Raw genomic sequence first — 25118 nt, 5'->3', positions numbered from 1 at the left:
CTTGCATAAACCTCCCAAAGAACTCAGGATACTGAAAAAGAGTAAGTGGCTTGTAACTTTGGTTTCAGTACTCCCAATGCAAGGGAACATGAAATTTTGAGTATTTGGTGAATTCGATGCAAAATTCAAGAAGCAAAAGCCAAGATTTAACATCTCAATAAATTATGATGCTGCACATAGCATGTTTAAAAAGTTAAAAATAGGGGACTTCCCTGGCGGTCCAGTGATTAAGACTCCATACTTCCAATGCAGGGGGTGTGGGTTCGATCCCTGGTTGGGGAACTAAGATCCCATATGTCTCGCAGCATGGCCAAAACTTTTTTTAAAAATTAAAAAAAAAAAAAACCGAAAAACTACCTGTTTAAAAAAAAGAAAGTTCAAAATATGCCACAGTGACCAGTCAGCAAAGACTTGGGAGACTTTCATTATTTAGAGAAGAATAAAATCATACAGGGTCTGGAGTGCCACCTACAATAGTATCTACTGTCATAAGAAATATTTTGTTGACAATAATGTTAGCATCTGTTAATTGTTGATGTTAATAATAATGTAATGGTGAAGTTTAACACAAATGTGTATATTATGTATAACACACATAAACATATAGATATATTTAACTCTTCATTTTCTGAAGTTAGAGTATCAGATTGTTATACTAATTAATAATAGAGGTATATATTATAATTAAAGTTACTATGAATCAGAAAAAAAATATTAAGGCCATCTACCCTTTAGAACTATAAAATAACCACAAGAAGACATACAACGTTAAACCTACTGTTGTGAGAGATGCCTCACCCTCTTCACTTCCATAGTGTAGTTTTAGTCTCTCATCAGTTAACCATCATGGAAGAAAGGAAATAGGAAAGATCTAATCTGTTACTGTTATTTTTCTGGATATTATAATTCAAAATTCTGAGTGTTTTATAGGCAATTGAGAATTATAAGGCTTTGTTCTTTTTTCTTCTTGTTTCTAAGGCTATAAAAAATACTTATTTTCATCATGACAAAGGGACATGGGAAGGAAGTGGCATAGAGAACATGGTATATCAAACCCGGGACTTGGCTAAAAAAACCTGAGTTGGAATGATAGGTCTTGCTCTAAAATATGTTCATCTTACACAGATATACACCAGGGCTTATCTGATGGAGAAAGAAGAGGATGCTCTGAGAAAGGGAAGGAAAAGATTTGAGGGAACCAACAACAGAGAAGTAGATCATTTAAATTTGAAGTTACGTGGCTTGGCTCTGATGCATATGAATCAGAGACTGAGTCACTGAACAATGAAGGCGTTGTGAGTTGTTTGGATATGAGGAGAATTATGCTAATGTTAGTGAGGCAGAGACTAGCCAGGCAGACAGCATCACAAAGCACAGGAGGCTTAGTCACCTAGCCAATGTCTTCCTGCCTACTTATAAAGGTTGGCGGAGTGACAAATTGATGTTCATTCATTATTTACACAACAGGTATTTACGTCGTGCCCACCCTGAACCAGACATAGAACAAAGTCCTGAGGTCAGGACAGTGGACAAATAACAGATTAACAGTAACATTTTGACTATTCTCAGTCAAGAAACTAATGTGATAGCTTTGCTTATAATACATTGAATTTCTACTAGAATACTTTTGGATGCTATCTTTATGATGATAAAAGTGTCCCTAAATTATATTATTTTCATTGAAGACATTAAATGTATTTTCAACCATGTACTGATGAATCCTTTAGGAAATATTATTCAGAGTTAATGATGAGTTCATGGACAGTTCTATTTTCCAATACTTCCTTTAACAGAGAGTTGAATGTATATTTATAATGATATTTAAGCCCCCAAATAAGGAAAGATTACTTTACATGATAATCATAGGGAATATACTTTTTGAAAGTTATGGTGACAAAGCTATGCTAACATGAGGCATGTCTTTAAATGAAATGACATTCCTTTGTCTCTGATATGAATTAGTGCCCCTTTTGAAAGAGTGTCTTTGCACTAGCCTGAAAGAGGGGCTTGAAAGAGGAGGGAGTGAGGAAAAAATATCTAGGCATGAAGAAGACATGAAAGAAGAGAAACACTCTCCTTTCAAAGCACTGCCTCTTAAGCCGTCCCCTCGTGTAGTACAAAAGAATGACTCCGAAAAGACAGGACCTCTCCATTCAATTCTCAGCTCTTCTCAGTTCTTAGTCCTCCCTTGAGATCTTATTGTCACTAGAATGAAGACTCTCATACATCTCCAATGTATTATGGCACATGTTTATGAATGGCAGAGAAGTACTTCAGGAAATTATAATCATCTTCCCATGTTATCTTACAGAGGCTAAGAAAGAATGAGACAAAGCTGGAAAAGCACATGGCCACTCGGATTGCTCTGCAGGATCCAGACTGGGCATCCACCATATTGGAAAGATCCATGAACCAGAAGCAGCTGCAGCAGCCACTACAGCCCAGAAAATATCCCCATACATACATCCCTGTTGCAAGATACTAAGACTGATTCTTGAGTCAGGCAATACAGAAACTAAGAACAGAAATAAGCAATGAGTGTCAACTAACAGAGTTCTCTAGAAGTACCATATCACAGTAGTCCCTTCCCCTCAATTTTTTCTGCCATTATTTTTCACTTTATGCAAAAAAATTAAAATTATTGAATATCTCAAAATGAACATTTTGATGAAAAGTCAAACTCAACGTTTAAAAAAGCTGATTAGACAAAGAGGTTCCATCATACAAACTTTGGAAATATCTTGACTATCCGGATATGATCAATGACCAGGGACTGACTTTTTGCTGGAATTAGAGGAGCATTATTTAAACCAAACATCATACCATGCAGGTTTTGTATTTAGTAAAAGAGATGTGATTTGGCCTATGATTAAACAGGCCCTAATTATGAGTAAAAGCCATTCCAAAATGGACATTTACATGTCAATGATTTGGCACAGACAATACATTTTATCATAGAAAAAAAAGTGTATAAAAGGGTAGCCTTCCTAAGTGGCACCATGAAACTAAACCAACTCAAAAAATAACTGAGTAGATGTAATCAACTCCTGATGTTAGGCCTCCTGTAATTCACCTCAGTAGTGTACTTATGTATTCCTTTTGTTACCATCACCACACCTACAATTAGAATGGAAACTGGCTATAACAAAATAATCAATGTTCAAACGTTGTCATATAAGATTTGTGGTTGTATTTGGTGAGATAAGTGAAATGAATAAGGTAATGGGGCCATTTAAGCATAAATCCTAGGGGTCCAGCTTTGTGATATATACTGCTGTGTTTAAATACTAAGGGGGTGATTCTAGATCTTGTGGCTGGTTAAGACTGAGACAGCAGCATTGATTTCAGCAATCCTCTGGTTAATTAGCACCACTTTTGTTGACCATATATGGTATAGAAACTGAACTGAGGGAATAATAGGAGATCAAGATACCTGCTATCAGCTTTCTTCCCTTTTTAAGTTGGGGTGGCTGTTATTTCTCCACATAGCTTTATCTTGCCACAAAATCCTCTCTTATCTCTTCCCATCGCCTCTGAAAAGCAGATCACTATCAGTACTTTTTGTGAGGACATGAGCGGATCACTTTTAATATTTCTTTCCACCTTTTAATTAAAAATCTTAAATATAAGCTTACTTAAGTGATTACAGTTCACTACATACTTCATTTACTTGGGGACGAAAATGATCATGCACTTCTGTTCTACAGTAGGTCATGTTGGTGAGGATTCACTGCAAAAAGCAAAAGTGATAACATGTAAAGGGGGAACTTAAATAGCACCCCCAGGATTCAGAGGAATAGGAGGTAACCAAGGAACTGCCTTGCAGTGGAAAAGAAAATGCTTTGGAAAAATGGAGAGTGAACAACTTCTGATGGTTCCTCACTTCTCCAAAGTTTCATTACTGCCCATTGTGTCCCTACTCTGCTCTGTTACTTATTCCAGGCCTGGATGTCACTACACACAACTTAGGGCTGTGATGATTTTCCCTTATGTTTGAGACAGATGCAGAGGAAGGGAGAGAAAAATACTCCTAAGCAAGTGGTAGCTGTGCTATCAACATGTATGCCTGTAGGTAGATAGGGGAAACTTATCCATACTTCAAAAAACATCTAGAATCAGATTCCTCCTGATTCTGAAATTTTCATATCAGAAACTAGAGCCATAGGAGAGATCTGAGATGAGAAACATGATCATTAGGGAGTATAAGAAATAGAATCAGGCCAGAGACATCTGAGATGACCAGACATAAGAGCCTTCCTGAGGAAGGCGAGGGGAGCAAAGTTACATGTATTTAACTTTTACATCCTAATTTTTAATCTGCCCATTCTCCTGCCTCGACTGTTCATTCCTGTCTCTGTGGATACCACAGTCCCCTCTATCCAGATCAGATCTTAAGCACACAAGACCAGAAGGACTGAATAGACAGCCCTGGCAACAGCCAGCGAAGGAAAATAAGGGGGAGACTAGAGAGGACTCCCTAGTTCTAATCAGCACCAGTGGGAGCCCTGGGATATTCTGGGTAAGCACTGGTTTATAAAAATTGCTCTTTATAAGAACTGTTATATATTTTTTTAAATTTAAGATCCTACAATGGTTCATTTTGCTCTAAGGAATTTTTGGAGCAATATTAATGTTCTACCCCGTGAAAAACAAATGTTTTAAATATTACAAAACTCTCACATGTATACTATAAATTTATTTTTTCCAAGTCTGAGCTGTTTTACATTAATTAAAACTAGGATATAAATAATACTCTCCCCCCCAAAACTGATAAACTGATAAAGTGTTATTATTTATTTTTTCCCTTCCTTAACTAGAGAAATTTTCTTAGAATGTGTGAAGGAGGTTGAGACTAATATAAGATGTTAATAATACCTTGAAGACTTGAAAGAACTCAGCAAATGTTAACTCATTAATTCTCAATATCCATGGGTAACGCTAGAAAAGAAGTATTAGCCATAATTCATGGAGGAGGAAAGTAACGCACACTCTGGTTAACCAGCTTTTCTAAGGTCAATAACACAGATGTGCATATAACCATGGAGATCAGGGAGCAGGTGATTTCCTCAATGTGATTCCAACCTCAAGCTATTCTTCCAATCTATCATGTTTGAAGCAAAAGAAGAATTTGTCTATATATTTATATATATATATATATATATATTTTTTTTACTTATTTAATTCTGTTCCTGAACTAATTTTGCTAAAATATGCAGATGATTATTAAACTTAATTGTTGCCCAAACCTTAGCATGATATGGTTAATTAAATGGACATAGAAATAATTTTAGTACAAAAATTAAAGTGAATAATATCACAAGGATTGTATGTATGCAAGACATCTGCAGTTGATGACTAAAGTCTATTAGAGAAGTTACACACACACAAACACTTGTACAAGTTGCTGTCCTAAAGAGAGACTTTAGCTTAATAAAATCATTAATTCTGCAATTCTTTATTCATGTCTTCAGTAGACATTTTATATACCACCATTAGAACATGATGACTCCCTAAAGAGAGAAATGGAGGAATAAAATAAGCAAAAAAAAAAAAAATGTTAACATAGTCCAATGAGTTTGACTTTAGATATTAAATCATACCCGAGGTCAAAAAAGGTATTAACAATGTATAATTTGTTCTATGACTTTGAAAACTGGTCTCAACAGAATAACCAATGGAATAACTATATCAAAGCCCACTAACACAGAAGTTTAAAGGGAAATAATAATCATGCATTTTATGTCACTGAAAAAAAAGAAATAGTAATCATAGGTAATGATGAATATAGTATTCAACAACAACAAAAATGCCTCAGAAGAAGTTCCACTCCTGGTAATTGCAGGAAACTCCTATAATGGATTATCCTCCTATAGACATTAACTATGAACTCTGGCCACATAGACATATGTAATTTTATATTTAAATATGTATAAATTCATATAAATATAAAAATATATATTTATCATATTTTAGAGTAACTAAGGCTGTCAGAGATTGGCAGGAGGTATTCCACCCTTGACAGAAATGGCAATGCTTACATGTCTTTTCCCCCCCGAGGACTTTTACTAAGATGATCCTCAATGATCTCTGCTTCCTGGTATTCATGCCTCTGTCTAATCCCTTCCCCTTGAATATGGGCTTGATCCAGTGAAAAATGTCTTCTAAAACTGAATATGGCAAAAATAACAGTCTCAATTCTGAGATTAGATTACAAAAGACTGGTTTCCATCTTGTTCACCCTCGCTTGCAGCCCTTATGCTGGAGGAAGCACGCTGTCATGTTGTAAGGAACCTTAAGACAAGGCCATGTGGCAAGGCACTGATAGCTCTGGCCAAATCCAGTGAGAACTGAAGGTTGCCAACAGCCAGGTGCATGAGCTTGGGAACAGATTTCACCCTAGTGGAGCCTTGAGATGACTCCAGACCTGCTCCTTCCCTCGATGGCAGCTTTGTGAGAGACCCTGAGCCAGAGGACCCGGCTAACTTTCACCTGAATTTCTGTTAGAATATATGTTTTTAATAAGAAATCCTTATTAAATACTTATTAGAGCAATCAAAGTAGGCAGGGACTGGCAGATATTTGATCCTTGAAGGAAAGGAACCCTTCAAATAAGGATGAGATATATGTTTACATGCTTCTTCCACTGAGAGCCCTCTACAGGCCACATGGAAGATTCTGCCTAGAACTCAGCCAGAGGTGTTGATCTTATTAGCATCAAGTGACAGAGGATGGAGATTAAGGCTGTCAGAATAACTGTAAATTGAGAGGAAACTCCAGATTGAAGGTGGGGGTGGGGTCACAGGAGTAAGTCTCCAAATATGTATATAAACTCTCCTCAAACTACCGGCTGATCTGTGAGCAGCGTATGTCTGGGACAGGAGACTGAAAATTGAACACCGATTTCAGCTGCTGTGTACAGCAAGGAACATAGTCTTTAGTGTTTGATTCCTACTAACTTAGAGGGTATGGGAAACAACTTGCACTTTACATTGAAACCCCAGCAGGTCCATGCTTTCTGAGTAAATATTGTATGTCAGGAATAAGGATTCAGTCTAGGATTAGGGGAAAATGAGACATGTTTGCAATAACCAAATTTTAAACCAGCACTCCACTAGTTCAGGTAATTTTTTCAAGGTGATCAAACACCTAGGAGAAAAAACTCACTCTTCAGGGAGTTTGGGAGAAATAATAGACACCAGATTCTATACAAAGGCATCGCTGAAAATTCTTAGTACACAATACTAAATTACTACTATGGGAAAATACTAAGCAGCCTAACATACATGAAACTGGAATAACAAAAGAGGAGGAGAGCCAGAAGGAGCAGAATAAATCAATAAAACAGTAATGACCAAATATAACAAATCATGTAAAAGAGATTTACTTACTGACTTAAACTTATTAAACCTCAAGAAGGTAAATATAAAGAAAACCACATAAAGGTGATCAAACTGTTGAAAAATAAAAATGAAGAAAAACAAAAAAAGCCAGAGGAGGGGAAAAAATGATATAAGCTGTCAACCCAGAATTTTATGTGCTGAAACATATTCGGAGAAGACAAAATACAAACATTCTTCAGTTAGTTTTCAAGGCTTACAAAGCTAGAGTAATTAAGGCAATCTAGAACACATGTAAGGTTAAATACATAAATAAAATATAATAATGAGCCTAGAAATAGACCAACACATATATGGTCAGTTGATTTTCCACAACATTGCCAAGGTAAGTTACTGAGGAAACAATAGTTTTTTTGTAACTTAATGAATATTTCTGGAATATTTGGATATCCATATGTACAAAATGAACAAACTCTTACTTAGCACCATATGGAAAAATTAAGTTAAAATGGATCAGAAACCTAAGTGTTAAAACTAAATTTCCAGAAGAAAACAGATATTTCAATCTTATTTTAGGCAAAAATGTATTCATTGGAAACATAGGCACTAACCCTAAATGAAAAAAATATTAATTTGACTTCAACAAAATTTAGCATCCCTAGTCTTCAAAAGACAATATTACAAAAGGAAAAGATAAGCCAGAAAATAGAAGAAAATATTTGCAACACATATCTATTAAGTGACTTTTACCTAGAATATATAAATATTTTTATTACTCAATAGTAAGAGAGAACTCAATTTAAAAAGACACAAAAATTTGAAAAGACACTTCATCAAAATTAAATAGATGGGTATGCTAATTTTTTAAAATTATGAGAATAATTTCATAATAATGTCATCTACTTGTGAAAAAATTCATGTTTGGATACCTTAAATGACATGTTGCTTCAGAAACAGTGATCAAGAAGCTTGGGTTGACAGCAAAGAATGAAAAGATATATTTGAGCTACAAAAAGAAGGGGCAGGAAAACAAAGTTCATAAGACAGAAAATCAAAATACAGCACACTTTTTTTTTTTTTTTTTTTTTTTTTGCGGTACACGGGCCTCTCACTGTTGTGGCCTTTCCCCTTGCGGAGCACAGGCTCCGGACGCGCAGGCTCAGCGGCCATGGCTCACGGGCCCAGCCGCTTCTCGGCATGTGGGATCCTCCCAGACTGGGGCACGAACCCATGTCCTCTGCATCGGCAGGCGGACTCTCAACCACTGCGCCACCAGGGAAGCCCTACAGCGCACTTTTAAGACTCAGAAAGTTAAAGTGGCAATTGGTCATTTCTGAAAAAGAAATGAACTAATGAAGACCAATGGACTGAAGATGAAGAAAGGGCTGCTTGTCCTTAAGATAAATAGGCTCGGAGGGGAGATAAGAGGGGACAGGGTAAAGGGCATAGAATGAATGATAATGCCTGCATAGGTAGCATGTTTATCACTGAAGTAGTTCACAGCACTGTAGATTAAAAACCAAAAGTGTATTAAATCATTTAATAGCTTGCTATGAATTATGTAAGAAGGCCCATTACTGTGGTATGTTGTTATATAAAACTACATGTTCCAGAAAAAATATCCAAGCCATATGCAACCTTCCTCAGGGATTTCTTTATCAACTTAGAATTCTTTCATGTGAACTAGATCAAGTATTAAGTGACCGTCAGAGGAGTAACAAATCTTGTGTTCTCCAGAATGGTGCAGTAAAATTTAGCCACTCACAGTCATATGAATTCATCACTGGATCTATTAAATGCAAAAAAAAAAAAATCAAACTTGTGAGATGTCATCAAAATTTAGACAACATATACTTTTTTCCTCAATAAAGGAATGGCCTTAAAGAATTAAAGGTAATTGCTGAATCTTAAGAAAGTAAGTTTTTGAAACATTTTTCTTTTAAAATCTAAAATAAGACATGTAACAGGAATATCTTTGTTTTTGAAATAAGTATTCATATATGAGTATGTTAGCAGTAATAAATGGCAACTAAATTTATTCAAAGGAAATGGAAACTAGTTACCTATTGATTATATATTAGTATCATTAGAAATGGTGATTTAGCTGAAATAATACCGTATCATAGATTTAGGGTTTGGAATTTAGATTTTGGGCTTTCAAATAAAAAAAAAATACAAAGTCATATGCTTTATGCATTCAAGACCAAGAATAGCAAATTAACTTTTGATGAACACAGATATTATTTATGTACTAGAAACTAATTAGTGTGAATTTTTAAATGGGAAATAGTTTTGTGCTGATACACATAGAAAGGATTAATCACTAGGATTAAAAACAGACATTGGGGCTTCCCTGGTGGCGCAGTGGTTGAGAGTCCGCTTGCCGATGCAGGGGACGTGGGTTCGTGCCCCGGTCCGGGAGGATCCCACATGCCGCAAAGCGGCTAGGCTCATGAGCCATAGCCGCTGAGCCTGTGTGTCCGGAGCCTGTGCTCAGCAACGGGAGAGGCCATGGCAGTGAGAGGCCCTCATACCGCAAAAAAAAAAAACCCAAAAAACAGACATTGGATCACTTGCTACTTTATTTTATAAATTAATCAGTAAATCAACAAATGTTGATTAAGCAGTAATGATTTTCTAGTAATGTACTGGACAATGCAAGAGATACAAAGGAAGAAAAATATGCAATTCATATAATCAAAACCTCAGTTGCTGGGTGACCACCATGACTTATTTATGATTCTTTAATTTTATAACACAGATAAGAATTCAAAGTGTATTGTAATTGAATTCTTCTAAACAAAGCAAAATAGCTGGTATATATTTATGAAAGTAAAGTTTTCTTTAATAGATTGTGAACTTTAATATCAATGTGGGCTAAAAATTTGCACTAAAAGGTGCCTGTTCTACTATTTGAGATTTTGTAGGAAAAATCAACTGATTTGGTAGACTGAGTTTTTCACTGAATTGGTTAACTTTTGCATAACAGCATTACATTTATAAAACCAGATGAAGGTTTTCAAGCTAAATCTAGCCATTAATTTATTATACTTCAACATGTGTTAAGTAAAGCCTAAGGAAAGAAATGGGACTCTGATAATTGTATTTCTGATAGAATTTTTAAATGTCTGCATAGACTGTTTGAAAAGGAGTAATATAATTTTGATTATGTTTCTTTTCCATGTGTACACTATTTAATGCACACATACACTCATACATACTTTTTAAAATACATATTATGGGTTTTAAAGAAACCCATAAATGGAAAGTTTGGCATTCCAACTAAGCTATTTTTAGATATTTGGCTAATACTATTTTAAAAATATTCTAGAGCAATGTTTATTCTTATAATTTACTCTTCCCTCAAGTTTGAGGTCAATCTCAAAAACAGGTATAATAAAAGACATGATATCGTGCAAATTTTAATTTTTGTCACATTAGATTTGTTTTAAGTAAAATATCACCAATATAGTTAAGTCCTTTGTTAAAATTTCCCCTGTACGATTTTTCTTCCTTTCTCTTCATCTCAGGGTTAACCATCACCATGGTTTTAGATGTATCTTTCAATAATGTTCTCCTCTAGATGTATATTTATAAGCTGTAAATAATTTTATATTCTTATAACAATACATCTTTACAAGTCTAGGAACAATTTTAGATTCCATCTTCTGTTTGGGAAATTAAAATCAGTAAGAAATTATCAAAAATGTTTTTTGTCAAAATTTCTAAAGTTCGAAATAATTTTCCAGATGTATATAGATGTCAAGAAATTTATCTCTGATTTTTCAGGCTTCAGGACTTGATATCTAAATTTACTTTGAGGTAAAGATAAATGATTTTTCTAAACATGCAAAATATCATTTATTTCAGTGGTGGTATCCTACTATAATATGAGAAAGGAGAATTCCATTCTTACTATAATTTTAAATACTTAATTAAAAAATGCACAGGCTAGGGCCTCCCTGGTGGCGCAGTGGTTGAGAGTCCGCCTGCCGATGCAGGGGATACGGGTTCGTGCCCCGGTCTGGGAGGATCCCATACGCCGCGGAGCGGCTGGGCCCGTGAGCCATGGCCGCTGGGCCTGCGCATCCGGAGCCTGTGCTCCGCAACGGGAGAGGCCACAACAGTGAGAGGCCCGCATACCGCAAAAAGAAAAAAAAAAAAAAAATGCACAGGCTATTACATCAATCTAACCTTTTGTGTTTTATTTTTTCCCTTAGATAAGTACAGGAGGAAACTTATGTATGGTATTTCCCTGCATAGGGTAGGCAGGCTATTAAACAGTATCCACTAGAGGTGTTTAAATGGAAAGAGGATTTTGCTACCCCTTACGGTGAAGTAACAGAAATGAACTCACAGTAACATTTACCCTCCCACCTGAAACAACAACAAGAATATAAGTTCATTCAAAAAGAAATAGATCACATGAAGACTTGTATATCTGTTAATGACACTGCATTTATCGTTAACCTTTCCATAAAGAAAACCCCAGGCCCATATGATTTTAATGGTAAATTCTACATATATTTAAAGAACTAATAATAATACTAATTCTAAGCAAACTGTTCCAGATATCTGAAGAGGAGGAAAGATTCTTTAGTTCATTCCAAGATACTAGAATTACTCTAGACATTATAAGAAAACTATAGATAAATTTCTTCATGGACATAGATGCAAAAATTCTAAGCAAATTATTAGCAAATCAAATCCACAGCATATATAATAATATCTCATGACCCTATGGGGTTTATCCTAGGAACGCAAGTTTGGTCTACTGTCTGAAAATTTCTCAGTCTAATTCACCTTATAACAATTTTAAAAAGAAAAACCATATGATACTCTCAGTGCATACAGAAAAACATCCACTCCTCATTATAAGACCATAAAAAGTCAACAAAAACAATAATAATAAATTTCTCTGCAAAGAAAAAAACAAGGATACTTCCTGAACCTGGTAGAGGACAGTTAAGAAAAACCTGTGCTAACCTCACACTTAATTATGAAAATTGAATGCTCTCTCCCAAGATCAGGAACAAGACAAGGAAATCTACCATCACCATTTACACTCAACATTGTACTGGAGTTCTAGCCAGTACAAAAGACAATAAAAAGAAAAGACCAAGACTGAAAAGGAAGTAAAACTGTCTTTATTCACAGAGAACCTGATCACATGTGCAGAAAATCTGGTGGTATCTACCAAACAGCTACCAGAATTAATGTGAGTTTACCAAGATTGCAGTATACAAGATTCATATAAAAATTAATTATATTCCTGCAGGCACAGATAAAAGAGCCCCAAGAAAAGCCTGCTCAGTCTAGCCAAAGTCTCAGGAAAAGACACACCTGGAAGGAAACCTTTCTGACAACTACACACCCTACTCCAGCCAAAAATCAAAAACTGCTCCTTCCTCGGCTGCAAAGTCGGTTATGAATCTGAACCTCCACCACCAGCCAGCAGCTACCTCGGGGCTCCCAAGTGAAATTCGAAACTTGCCCCCCATACACCGGGGGCAAAGAGACCGAGAAAGAGGCAGATTACTCCAATTGGTAGGTGGCAGGTTTAATAAGCAAAAGAACTTACCAGGCTTGTCTCTGGCAGCCGCAAAACCAAGTAGATCTCCGAACCCTTTCGCCAGGGTCTTGAGTTTATGTAGCGGCCTTAACTGGGTTCAGCTACATCTACAGTCTCGATGGCCGCAATAACACAACTCTCTCAAGGCTCCGTCCTTGAAGTGGCTCCTATTTATTACAGAGCAGTGGGTGGAACATACATTCCAGGGAGTTGGGGGGTAAGAAGCTTCCAATTGCCTGAGTCTTGCCTGGGTCAACCCAGAGTCACCTCCTCTCCACGAACTCCTCCAACAGGCCCTTCCTGTGAGTCTGTAATCATTTCAAAATTAAAAATAAAAAAAATTAATGTAAATCCACAGTGATTGCCGAGGGCCAGGGGTGGGAGGGGGAAGAGGTTGTAAAAGCAGATGAAAACTTCCAGGTGAGGGTGATGGAATGCTCTTTCTCTGGATTGTGGCAGTGATTACACAGATGTATGTATTTGTCTAATTCATCAATAGGTATATTTAAAAGGGGTGCATTTTACACTCCAATAAAATTGATTTATTGTAAATTCACTTAAATGTAGAAAAACATTTTGTCGTAAAGAGTTGGGATAATGTTGATTAAAATATTCACACTTCTAGTCAGTATGGAGTTTCAGTTTGCATTTAACAAACTACAATATTTTTTGGTAAAATTTAAAATCAGGTGTTGATTTTGCATATATTTTTGACAAAATGATACCACGTTATAATATAGTATTCTTCATTTCATTGGATTTGAACATTAAAAAAATTTTGCCACAACATGAAGTGTTTCATCAGTTTCCCTATGAAGCTCTTAGAATAACTGGAAATTAATTCTCTTTAATATGTTCTTTCATGTTATAGATTTTTCTCTTCTGCAGGTATTAACTGATCTTTCAGATCAGATCTTGATAATGGTTTTGTTTTAAAATATGATACCCTAACACGTTCCTGACCAAATCTTCCAATTTTCCCCCAAATTTGAAGTAATGTTTTAAAAAACTAATTGCATTGTACTGTAAACGGATTAAGAGGTAGACAATGAAGTTGACATGGTTAGAAGGAACAACGTTTTAAGTAGAATTTGAGTGGTCATTTTATTAGTGAGTACTTCCACATTTGATGACCTTCTCTTTCCTAGGCAACATCAAAGCTACAGGGATATGAATTTTGGGAAAATAAGAACTCTATATATATGAGAGCCCAGTGTTGAGGGACCACTTTTTAGTATGAGTCAGAGCACAGGTTCTATCTAATGATGCTTACTACTTGGCCTCAAAATAACCACAACAGGGCTTCCCTGGTGGCGCAGTGGTTGAGAGTCCGCCTGCCGATGCAGAGGACATGGGTTCGTGCCCCGGTTTGGGAAGATCCCACATGCCGCGGAGCAGCTGGGCCCGTGAGCCATGGCCCCTGAGCCCGCACGTCCGGAGCCTGTGCTCCACAGCGGGAGAGGCCACAACAGTGAGAGGCCCGCGTACCGCAAAAATACATAAATAAATAATAACCACAACAAACCTGGGTCTCACTCTGTGCTTTTCTTATACAGGTATATTAGAAGTTTCTTTCCAGTGTTAAACAACAACAATAGCAACCAACTATATGATAAGGAGGCATTATGAATATGAACTCTCCCCCCATTTAAATTAAACAATGTGTTTTCTTAGCGCTACTTTTTAAAATCTCCATTATATTGATACAATAAAAAAGTATGACTTGGACTCACCTCTACTGGCCTTCTTTATACTATAGCCTTTCCTTAGTACTTACAAAATATTTGAATTGTGAATCACTTGATAAGGTAATATTTATAAGGCCTGCACTAATGCAGTACTAAATGTACTAATCTGTACACATTAGCAATATTGACTGTAAACATGAATTAAAGAACCACTATAGAGACACTAGCCAATGCCTCATACAGTGCATATTTTCAAGCTCAATTCATAGACACAAATCTATCTTTCAAAAAATAACAATTTACAGTTCCATTTGAATTGTGATGAATATAAACAAGTAATAAATAAACAAAGCAAATTCATAAATAAAGAGATATTCAACTGGGACATCTGCTCAACAGATAATAAAATACAACTTTGCTAAGAATTTACTCATCACATTATTACATATAGACCCTGGACACAAACTCACATAATAATGAGAAAAGAAGCTTGTTAGAGTTTTATATAAAAAGCTTGGAATTTGGAGAGGTTTTGCCAGCTATGTAACTTAAAATTAGGGTAAAAAACTGAGAAACGAGGAAAATGAATAAAGCTGATACTCAGACTTGATGTCAGTCCCTAATTTAAATACATATTTTTAAAATAGTTTTCTCACTATGTTACAAAAAAAAAAAAAAAAAGATAGGTAGGGACCAGAGAGTTAAGTAACATGTTCATTCAAAAGACCAAACAAAAATTCTTCTTTCACTAGGGGAGCATTCAACATTCCCCATTCTGATGAATGTTCTAGTTCCTATTGAGTAAAGAAGCTCAATTAAAAGATGAAACACAATTTAATTTAATATATACCATAAGTATCTTATTCAAGAAAGCAGTTATACATTTTACTTCAAGTAAGAAGGGCTTCCAGGTTTGCTAGCCAGAGGCAAAAAATAGAAGCAGAATCGTGGTTGTGTTACCTTATGACAAATTTCATTAGTATGCTAAGAATTATTCTGTCAGCCTTTTTTTAGGTAGACATTTAATTAGATTTGTCTTTAAAAACCTTAAGTGAGGAGAAGACAGCTGCATACTTACCTTGAAAATGACATGCTACGTTTTCCCTGTAAGCTGAACTGCTACAGCTGTCTGATAATTTTTGCTCTTTTTAGGAAATGGTTTGTAACAACTAGACAAGTGATCGGGTTTCAGCTGTCTGATAATTTTTGCTCTTTTTAGGAAATGGTTTGTAACAACTAGACAAGTGATCGGGTTTCAGCTGTCTGATAATTTTTGCTCTTTTTAGGAAATGGTTTGTAAGAACTAGACAAGTGATCGGGTTTGGGGCCATACTGACTTTTACAGGATTTGGGGAAAGCTGGGCAAAAGAACAAAGGGAAATTTATATCAGTGCTAAAAATTGGTCACGCACTTGTGATTTCTGCTGGTCTTCTCTGGCTTATTCATTATGATATTAATATGTCTTTTTCAAAAACAGAAAAAAAATGACATAAATTTTGAAATGCAAATATTACAAAGGAATAGATTCAGTCCTGCCTATGTGATAATTTAAAATCAGTGCATTATATATATGACATTTCATTCCTTTCCAGTAATGTTTTCTCCTCATTCAAGTCTATGAATTACTCTGGAGGCACTGGAATGTTCATTTATTCTTGGTTACTTTTGCACAGTCTGTTATTATAGACGAAATACACTGATGCTAATGGGAAATATATTGCTAGCGAGACAGTGACAGTGAAATGAAGAATTTCCAAAAATTACAGTGCCAAAAGTTCCAATGTTGAGCCTGGGAGTTTTATTCAAAACATTTAAATCACATGTTTGATATTTGTATAAGTCATGGGCTCTGGTAGACTCAGGGAGGGATAGGCAACTGGTGGTATTGGCTGCCTAGGAAGCATGTTATGTGTGGGATCAATGATTTAGAAGAAACCTATGGTAGGTAGAAATAGAAAAGGCTTTAATTTTCTGGGATCACATAGCAGAGGTGAAGGTCAAAGTTTAACAGTAAGATAGACCAAACACAGGAGGAGAAAAATACATGTTGATAAAAAGATTAAAAATGAAAAAAACCCAGAAGCTTGTTATCCAAGTTCTTTAGAGCCAAGAGATAGGAACAGGGGCAAGGAGGTGCCCCAAACAGCTTATCAAACTACTTACTGAAGAGTAGCTTGTTTGTGATTGCTCCATCGGTCCAAGCCAGGGCAATTTCTTTGCTGCGGGATTGCCTGGCTATATTCAGTGTATTTCAAGGATTAGCAACGAAACATCCCTGGAAATGTTTTACAACGTTATGTTTTAAACACATCCTTATTTATAATCAGTTATGCTTCTTACACTCTCCTCTATGAATTAAAGAAGCTTAAACAGCAGACAAGGGGGGCTGCCTCAGTGAGCTTGCCACGTGATGAGAAGAGAACTGGGCAATTTCAGAAAAGCAGCACCATGAGATGAAGCCAAACCTGAGTTGGGCATTCATGCTCAGTTCCCTGTTTCAGTTGTCTTCCCAGTTCAGTCACTCACTCCTCCTTTAGGAATTACTCTTTAGGGAGGAATCAGGGCTGGAGGTGGTATGGGTTGGAGTGAGGACAGATATGTCCCTCCCATATTTTCCTCTGTCAAGATGGGTTTACGTGCTCCTTCCCCAAACTCTCCCCATCATCTTACATTCTTTATTCACTGGGCTGAACAATTGATCCTAGAATCAACCAAAGGGAGACTGGTCAGCAATATGTAGGGAAAGTGAGATTTTCACCTTTGTGGAGCTGCTCTCCCATCTGCAGTTACATAGATCCACTGTGAATACTCTCAGTGTTACTGATAGGCACTTAGCTTTTACCCCTAAACTTCAGGCTCTGAAAGGCATTCCAGGCAAAAATAGTCACACCCTAGTCTAAGTCTTATATCATATATTTCCAGGCATATGTTCTGAGATGGCTCATGAGTATTACACAATAAATCCAAATGCCAATAGAAAATTATTCCATCTAGTTAATTGTCAGCATTATTAAAATATGCTAAATTTGAACCAATATATTTATTCCCTCACTTTATTGTATTCCAGTTGAAATTAAAGGCCATAAGTCAGATAACTTGCTCCTTTAAATTGTAAAGAAATCAAAAGCTAAAATTCTTAAGTGTAAAGAAATTAAAATCCCCAAATTTATATTGCTTTTTTTTTTTTATTATACTCTGTCTTAGCCAAATGAATCTCATTTTGATGCCTGAATAGTATTGGGATTCCTTCACCAACTGCGACCTAGGCTGTGATCCAGTGGGACTGGTAGAGCCAAATACAGAAATTGAATTATTGCAATAAATCCTCTTAATCTAAGGCTATGGACATGTTTTAGCCAAAACTCTTATTAAATTTTCCACCTACTATTTCAGTGCTCAAACTAGTGTTTGTGATTACTTCTCAAAGTTTCAAAATAAAATATGTGTTCAGGTTTTAAGGGCTCATCCCAAATTCAGAAATAAGACCCAGGCTTCAGACAAATGGAGGTCAAATATGAGCATTATTACTGATAAAAGTTATATATGAGGATGCACCTTAATATAAAGTCTAATGGATTTCCATAATCTTCCCCTTATATTTAACTTAAAAAACTGAACCAAGGAACCCAGCTTACCACACAGAAAACAGAGAATTGAAGCCTGCAAAGTCTAGGTACTTATGAATGAAACAGAGGGCTGAGTTGTGCAGAGCATACTTTCTATTCTTCTACCAGTCTTACTAACTGGGTCAATGAATCCTATCTTAAGGAAGTGTTCCTTCATGCTTTTTCCCTTCTGGTGAGTAAAATGGAGCTTTACTTCCCTCTATGGAAATTTGAGGATGAAAATAGCTATTTACCAACTACAACAGATATACCAGAAAACTGCTAATTAAAAGAAAGATGGGCTCATGTCATTAATACTAGACATGATTTAAAGACACCATTTTTAAGGGCAAAGTACTCTGTCTTGATGAAGTAAGTGTACCATTTAAAATGAATGTATAATTGCTGTGCTAGACATATGTAGAGTTTTCCTTCTTAGCATATTCTTCCTTGTTGGGAAAGAAGAACTGCTCTCTTTTGGCTCAGATGGGCCTGACCCCACTTGCCACTACGTAGGTTCAGGCATTTGATGGAAGTCTACTCTCATGAACTTGGACATCAGAAGCAGTTCAACAACAGGCCAGGAAACTACATAAGGACAATCAGAATCCTCTCTGTGATTTTCCTGCTTGGATTATTTGGGAATAATCTCTCTTTCCAATAAGAAGTATCTATATGATGAGCCACAGGGTTACAGCTAATATCATGGCCACAACATGGGGACAACTTGTTCCAGAAAAAAAGAGATAGGACTTACTTGATGACATATTTAAATACCTGATGGAATTATGCCTAAAAATCAAAAACACTTGAATTTTCAGTTACATTATTTAGTAAATTCTTCTTTTGCTTAAATCAGTTTTACCAAGTTTCAGTCTTGTATAATAATTCAGAACTGATGTTACATCTGTACTAAAAGAATACCAAGTAAGATTTAGCCAAGATCCATGTTCAAAGATGTTTATCACAGTAAATCTGGAAAACACACAAACTGCTGTATTAAATTTTCATAAACTAGTACAAAGGAAAATTATGTGTTTGATATAGAACAATCTTCAAATTATATTAATTCAAAAAAGATAGGTACAAAACTATATGTATATAGTATAATTAATTTCATGCAAATTAAAATAATGCACATCAATATGTAAATTTATGCATATATGTTAGCACACATAAATTCTGGAATTACAAACACAACTTTTAATAATAGTTATATTGGAGCACAGAGAATAGAGATTGAGAAAAGGAAGATTTGCTAATAATTTTATCACTTTTCTTACCTTGATATTTTTATCATTAATTACAAAAAAATTTAAATAGAGGTTACCTTTTGGTGGAATTATGAGCCACTTTTATTCTTTTTTTTAGGATCCTAACTTGAAATTACTAATGAATATCATATTTCAAAAACGTATATGAAGGTGAAGGTGGCACAGAGCTATGAGTGATAATATATCTAATTTCAGTAAGATAGTAGCCCCTTGAAGAGAAGGATCATGGTTTCTTTTTCTTTTCTCCTTAATGGTAGCATATAAGTTCTGCCAAGTTGATTCAATATAGAATGAGTAATGTGGTTTGATGACATGTATTAATTGCCAAGTTCTTCCCTCTTCTCTTAGAAAAACTGCTAGCCTTGTTTGAAAATGTATGATTTTTCCAAAAAATCATCTGAAAATTACAAAACTGAAAATGAAATAATCATTTCATCTATTTTATGCCCAACTTCACATAGAAAAATGAACTTAAAAGCAGCAGGAATTGTGTGACCTTTGCAAAATATCAAAGACTCTTCCTCTTATAATTGTCTTCCAGTGAATGAATTTCTTAGGCTTAGGACAAATTGCAGGGTTCATCCAACCTTGAACATTCAGTACATTTTCATTTTCTTTTAAAGAAAGCACTGGTATGATGCTTAAATAGCTGGTGGTCACATATGAATATAGGAAACATAACTTCAATGGCAAATCTCAAATTCTGCTATACCGCTACATCTGTAGTCAATGAATAATGTAAATGAAAGTTTCAAAATTTTCTATGTACTGTATTCATTTTTATTCCTACTCTTTTATTTGTGAATATTTATGCCAGCTTGTGATTTTGTATCATTGCAATTGCAAATGAAAGGTAACTGTAATATGGTTATAAAACATAACATAGTAACATTTTGGGTGATCCTCCAATATGTATCCAAAGCTTTCTGTTAAAGTTCAGTTTTTCTTTAAGAGTTATAATTGATCTCTAATTTAACAGAAATGTTGGATCAATGGTTTATTTTTACTACCTATTTCTAAATATATCTATATATTAAATTAGTATTTATATAATAAATGCAACTTAAATAATGATCAAGTTCATCTTACTGCATTCAGGGAATGTTGAAAAATACAGGATTTAGAATTATCCCAAGGATGATATCAGGTATCTTTTTCAATGGCTTAATCAAAGTTATATCAACTTAATGATGACTCTTACATACAGTAAAAATTATTATATTTAAATTAATCCCCAAAACAGTTATATATTTGAAGGCAGTGTACTTTGTCTTCTTTAAAATAGTCCCTATTGATTTGAACTCTCTGACTGAAACTATAATGCTGAAATGTATCCATATACCACAATCATTCATTACTATTTTTAAAGGGAACCTCAAATATAAGCACATCTATGTTCTGCAAATAGATACTTTAATGTATTCAAAGATCAGTTTCTTTTACTTTTTTTTTAAAACCTAAATGTATTTTTTTAAATTTATTTATTTATTTATTTTTGGCTGCGTTGGGTCTTCGTTGCTGCGTGCAGGCTTTCTCTAGTTGTGGTGAGTGGGGACTACTCTTCACTGCGGTTCGCAGGTTTCTCACTGTGGTGATTTCTCTTATTGCAGAGCACGGGCTCTAGGTACATGGGCATCAGTAGTTGTGGCACGTGGGCTCCATAGTTGTGGCTCGCAGGCTCTAGAGCTCAGGTTCAGTAGTTGTGGCACACTGGCTTAGTTGCTCCACTGCATGAAGGATCTTCCCGGACCAGGGCTCAAACCCGTGTACCCTGTACTGCCAGGCAGATTCTCAACCACTGCACGACCAGGGAAGTCTCTCATTTACTTTTAAAATACAGGGTCTTAGGGGTAATTCTTTTAAGGCAGCTTTGCAATGCTGTTGTAACTGGATGGTTTTAAGGTATCTAAAGTTGGGTTATTTTTCCCAGGAGTACATTCTAACAAATGTCCAAGTGATTTCAGGCAAAGCTACTATTTTTTTTTTTCTGATACTGTTGTTTTTTAGCTTCAGGTAGCTTTTTCCCCACCTCGCTGTCCTCTTCAGCCCTCCATAGCTGCCTTTAAGCCCCATGTCACATAGCAGGTACCACAAAGAGGCAACTGCCAGAACTCCTGTGTTGATGGAAGCTTTTATTTCTTCAGCTTTTGCACAAAGTGATTCTTCAATTGCTTCCTCCTTCTGTCTGTTCTACCCTATCCTGACTTCGGGCTTCATAGTTCACTTTCTATTTTCAACCTTGCCTTGTCTTTTAGACTAGATTTTCAGCATTGTCTTCTTACCCATAATCTTGTTCTACCTGTTTTCCAAGAATTAGGTCCTTTCTGTACACTGCTTTGGGCTGCCTATCTCAATAAAGCTACCATTTTTTAAAGGAGCTTTGAAACAAAGACAATATCATGGGACTATGAAACAGCAAACTGGACAAATAGTCAAATGGGTTTTCCTTGTCCCCTTATTTATAACATCAAAGGCTACAATTAGAATTGAATTTGAAAACATAGATTAGAAGGTATATTTAGACACTAATGATCTTTGAATAATTATAGAATTAATAATAAGAACTTATATTTGCATTGTAAATTTTAATTTTCAAATGTATCTGCACAGATTTTATTTTATTGCATCTTATTACAAGATATTGAAATTCCATCTTATTGCATTTAGAAATAATTCTTTTCTTTTTTTAACCCTTTTAATTTTTACAAGTTTTATTGACAGAACAAGTATATTACAGTCTATTTTGCAGGATAACTTCTGTGTGTTCTGTGTATTTAACCTCTCTACAACATTTTTAATGATCTCTTAGCTCAAAGAATAATTATTTATGGCTACCAAAGCAGAATTCAGAACCCAAGTTTACTAATACCTAGAACAAGACCTGTCCCATTTACTCGACACTGCTTAAATTGAGATGGTTGCCATTCATTACTGTTCATGGTCTACAATATGGTAATGCTTAGATAAAAAGTTATGGGTATTAAAGACTGTACTTCAAATACCAGTTTATAAACTAGCATGTATTTAGAAAAGGGGACTCCTAGAAAGATTTAAGAAACAATGACAAATGAGACTGAATCAGATTTCAGTGTTCTTTTAAAATGATAACAAGACTCAATTCAAAGCAACATTTGATTTTTGGTAAATTAGATATCACTTAAGTTGGATTCTCATTGTTAAAACCCATCTTAAAAAGCTTCCCCAAGTTAATGGTTCATAGTACTAAAAGCAAAGCTCACAAGTGTCAGAGACGGAAAGATGTGTTTTTTATGAATATATTGAATATTTATATGTTTACATATGTATTTATGTGTATTATATATGCATTTATACATACATATATAAAATTTATTACTATGTATATGTTTATATAAAGAAATATAGAGGGTAATATGTATTTATATATATATATATATACATGAATTACATGCATATAAAATAGACATACTCATGTATATATGTATATTGACTAATAATTTTGCAAGGTATTTTCACATGCCAATACATATGCATGGATTTCCTTTTGACTGAAAAATGTACACTGGTTCAATCATTTGTATTCATTGCTATTGCATACCCACTTCTATTATTCCCAGAGACACGAAGCTAAGAGAATATAAACATCTGCCTGAAGCTAATACACTCAGATATTCTCTACAGACAAGAGTTCCTGAAAGTGGTGAACAAAGAGAGTAGAAAAAAGAGAAAATCTAAATATAAAATAATTTTGACTTCACTTCTTAATTTCCAGTAAGCCCATCCTTATTTCTTTCTGATTATGGGTTAGTATTGGTGAATATTTCTTTTTGTAGCTAATAGAGCAATAGTAAATAATATTTTAATATTGCAAGTGGATTCACTTTTTAATTCACTGGATAAAGGGAAAATGTTATTTGCCATTCTCCTACACCAATATGTATTATCAGAATTATCGAAGGGGGAAAAAGTTGCAGTGGTGATGATATTCTTTAAAAATTTTAATTTAACATTTCCCTGAGCTTTGCAACTAATTTACTATTTCCTCTGCTTTCTATCATATTTTCTGCTGATAGAAGTTATAAATCTCAAATAGGGTCTTAATATCTATTAGTATATTTCTGCAGAGAAAAACCAATTTCTTAAGGATATAAAATAAACAACGTGCTCTGATTAAAGAAAACACTGTAGAAAATAAAATATTTTTAAATGTAATTTTTAAGCAAAATATTAATAACAAAAAATAATTATCAAGAAGAAGGCTATATGTTTTACTATTTAAAACTGTTATTTTACAGAATATATATTCTAAAAAATTAGCTAATAGCCAAACTTCCAGGAAGGATATTTCTTGTAATTTGCTGACAAGGCTATCTTAAGTTTAAATATAAAGAAAAGTTCATGACTTTGAGTATACATAAAATAGAACCAAAGTGCAGTTTGCAAATATTTAATGGGAACACTTACCAAGAATAAAATAACAAGGACCACAGAATAATAAAGAAACACAATACTTATTTTAAAAAATAGAATTATTTTGACAAACCAGAAATTAAATGAACAAAAAATGGTGACGGATATCATATAATGGCATACATTCCTTCTATATGATGGAACATGAGCTGATCTATTTTTCAAGTCCAAAGGTGTGCAATAATTGTTTTTGAGATTTAAGTAAATGCACAGGTTTGTCAGATACAAGTGATATAATTCAAGCATAGCCAATAGGCTATATCATCATATTAACCAAGCAGTTTAATGCAATGTTTACCTCTTTCTTAGGCTTATAAGAAAATATTTAAATGTCAAGAACCATGATCTTGTTCACATTGGAGATAACATTTGTTAAAGGTCATTCTGAAAATCTACAGATTATGAAGAATGGTTTTTAAAAAGTCATAAATGAATTAGTTCAGTCTATATAAATAGTATACGTGGGTGAGACCCAAATAATGATTAATTTTTACATCTAGTCAAATGAAAAAACTGCTGAATAGATTTATTTCTTAAGCCTGTTTTTCATCTAGATGTGTTTTCCCTCTAGCTTCCTATTGATTTTCCCACTACTTCCAAGGGTCATTCTAATGGTTCAAGAAAACGTTATCAACCATGTCAAAAAATACATTTAGTGATAAGGCAATACATTTATTTAAATTGTTATGGAAATGTTAAATTATAAATATATAATGGTGTATATATATGTACACACACACACTGTTTTGTAAAATGATATTTGATAATAACGTATACATATTTCCTAGCCGTAATATTGAATTTAGCTTATGCATAACATGACAGATGAAGAAAAATAACTTTTAAGGTTCTAAAAATATAAAATATACACCTGAAAAGAAACTTTTTCCCCTTAATAAAAACAAAATAAAGATGGTGTGAATGAATTGACTACAGTAATGTTAAGGATATTTAAAATGGTTCTTCCTTTATGTTTTAAAACAATGTAAATAGAAAATTTTTATTTTGTAAAAATTATTTTATTCTATTATATACTAAAAACAGGGATGATTTCAAATGAAAAGGTGTCTTTTTTTTTTTTTGTCGTCAGGGAAATTCAAACTAAAACAGCAATTAGACATCATTAAATGCCCACTACAGACCCAGAAGTTTAAAAAAAAAAAGAAAAAAGATAAAAGATGTGAGGAGCAGG

The sequence above is a fragment of the Mesoplodon mirus genome, assembly GCF_964341445.2.
Source record: "Mesoplodon mirus genome assembly, chromosome: 9".
Classification (NCBI taxonomy): Eukaryota; Metazoa; Chordata; class Mammalia; order Artiodactyla; family Ziphiidae; genus Mesoplodon; species Mesoplodon mirus.
Note: the sequence above shows the minus strand (reverse complement) of the source record.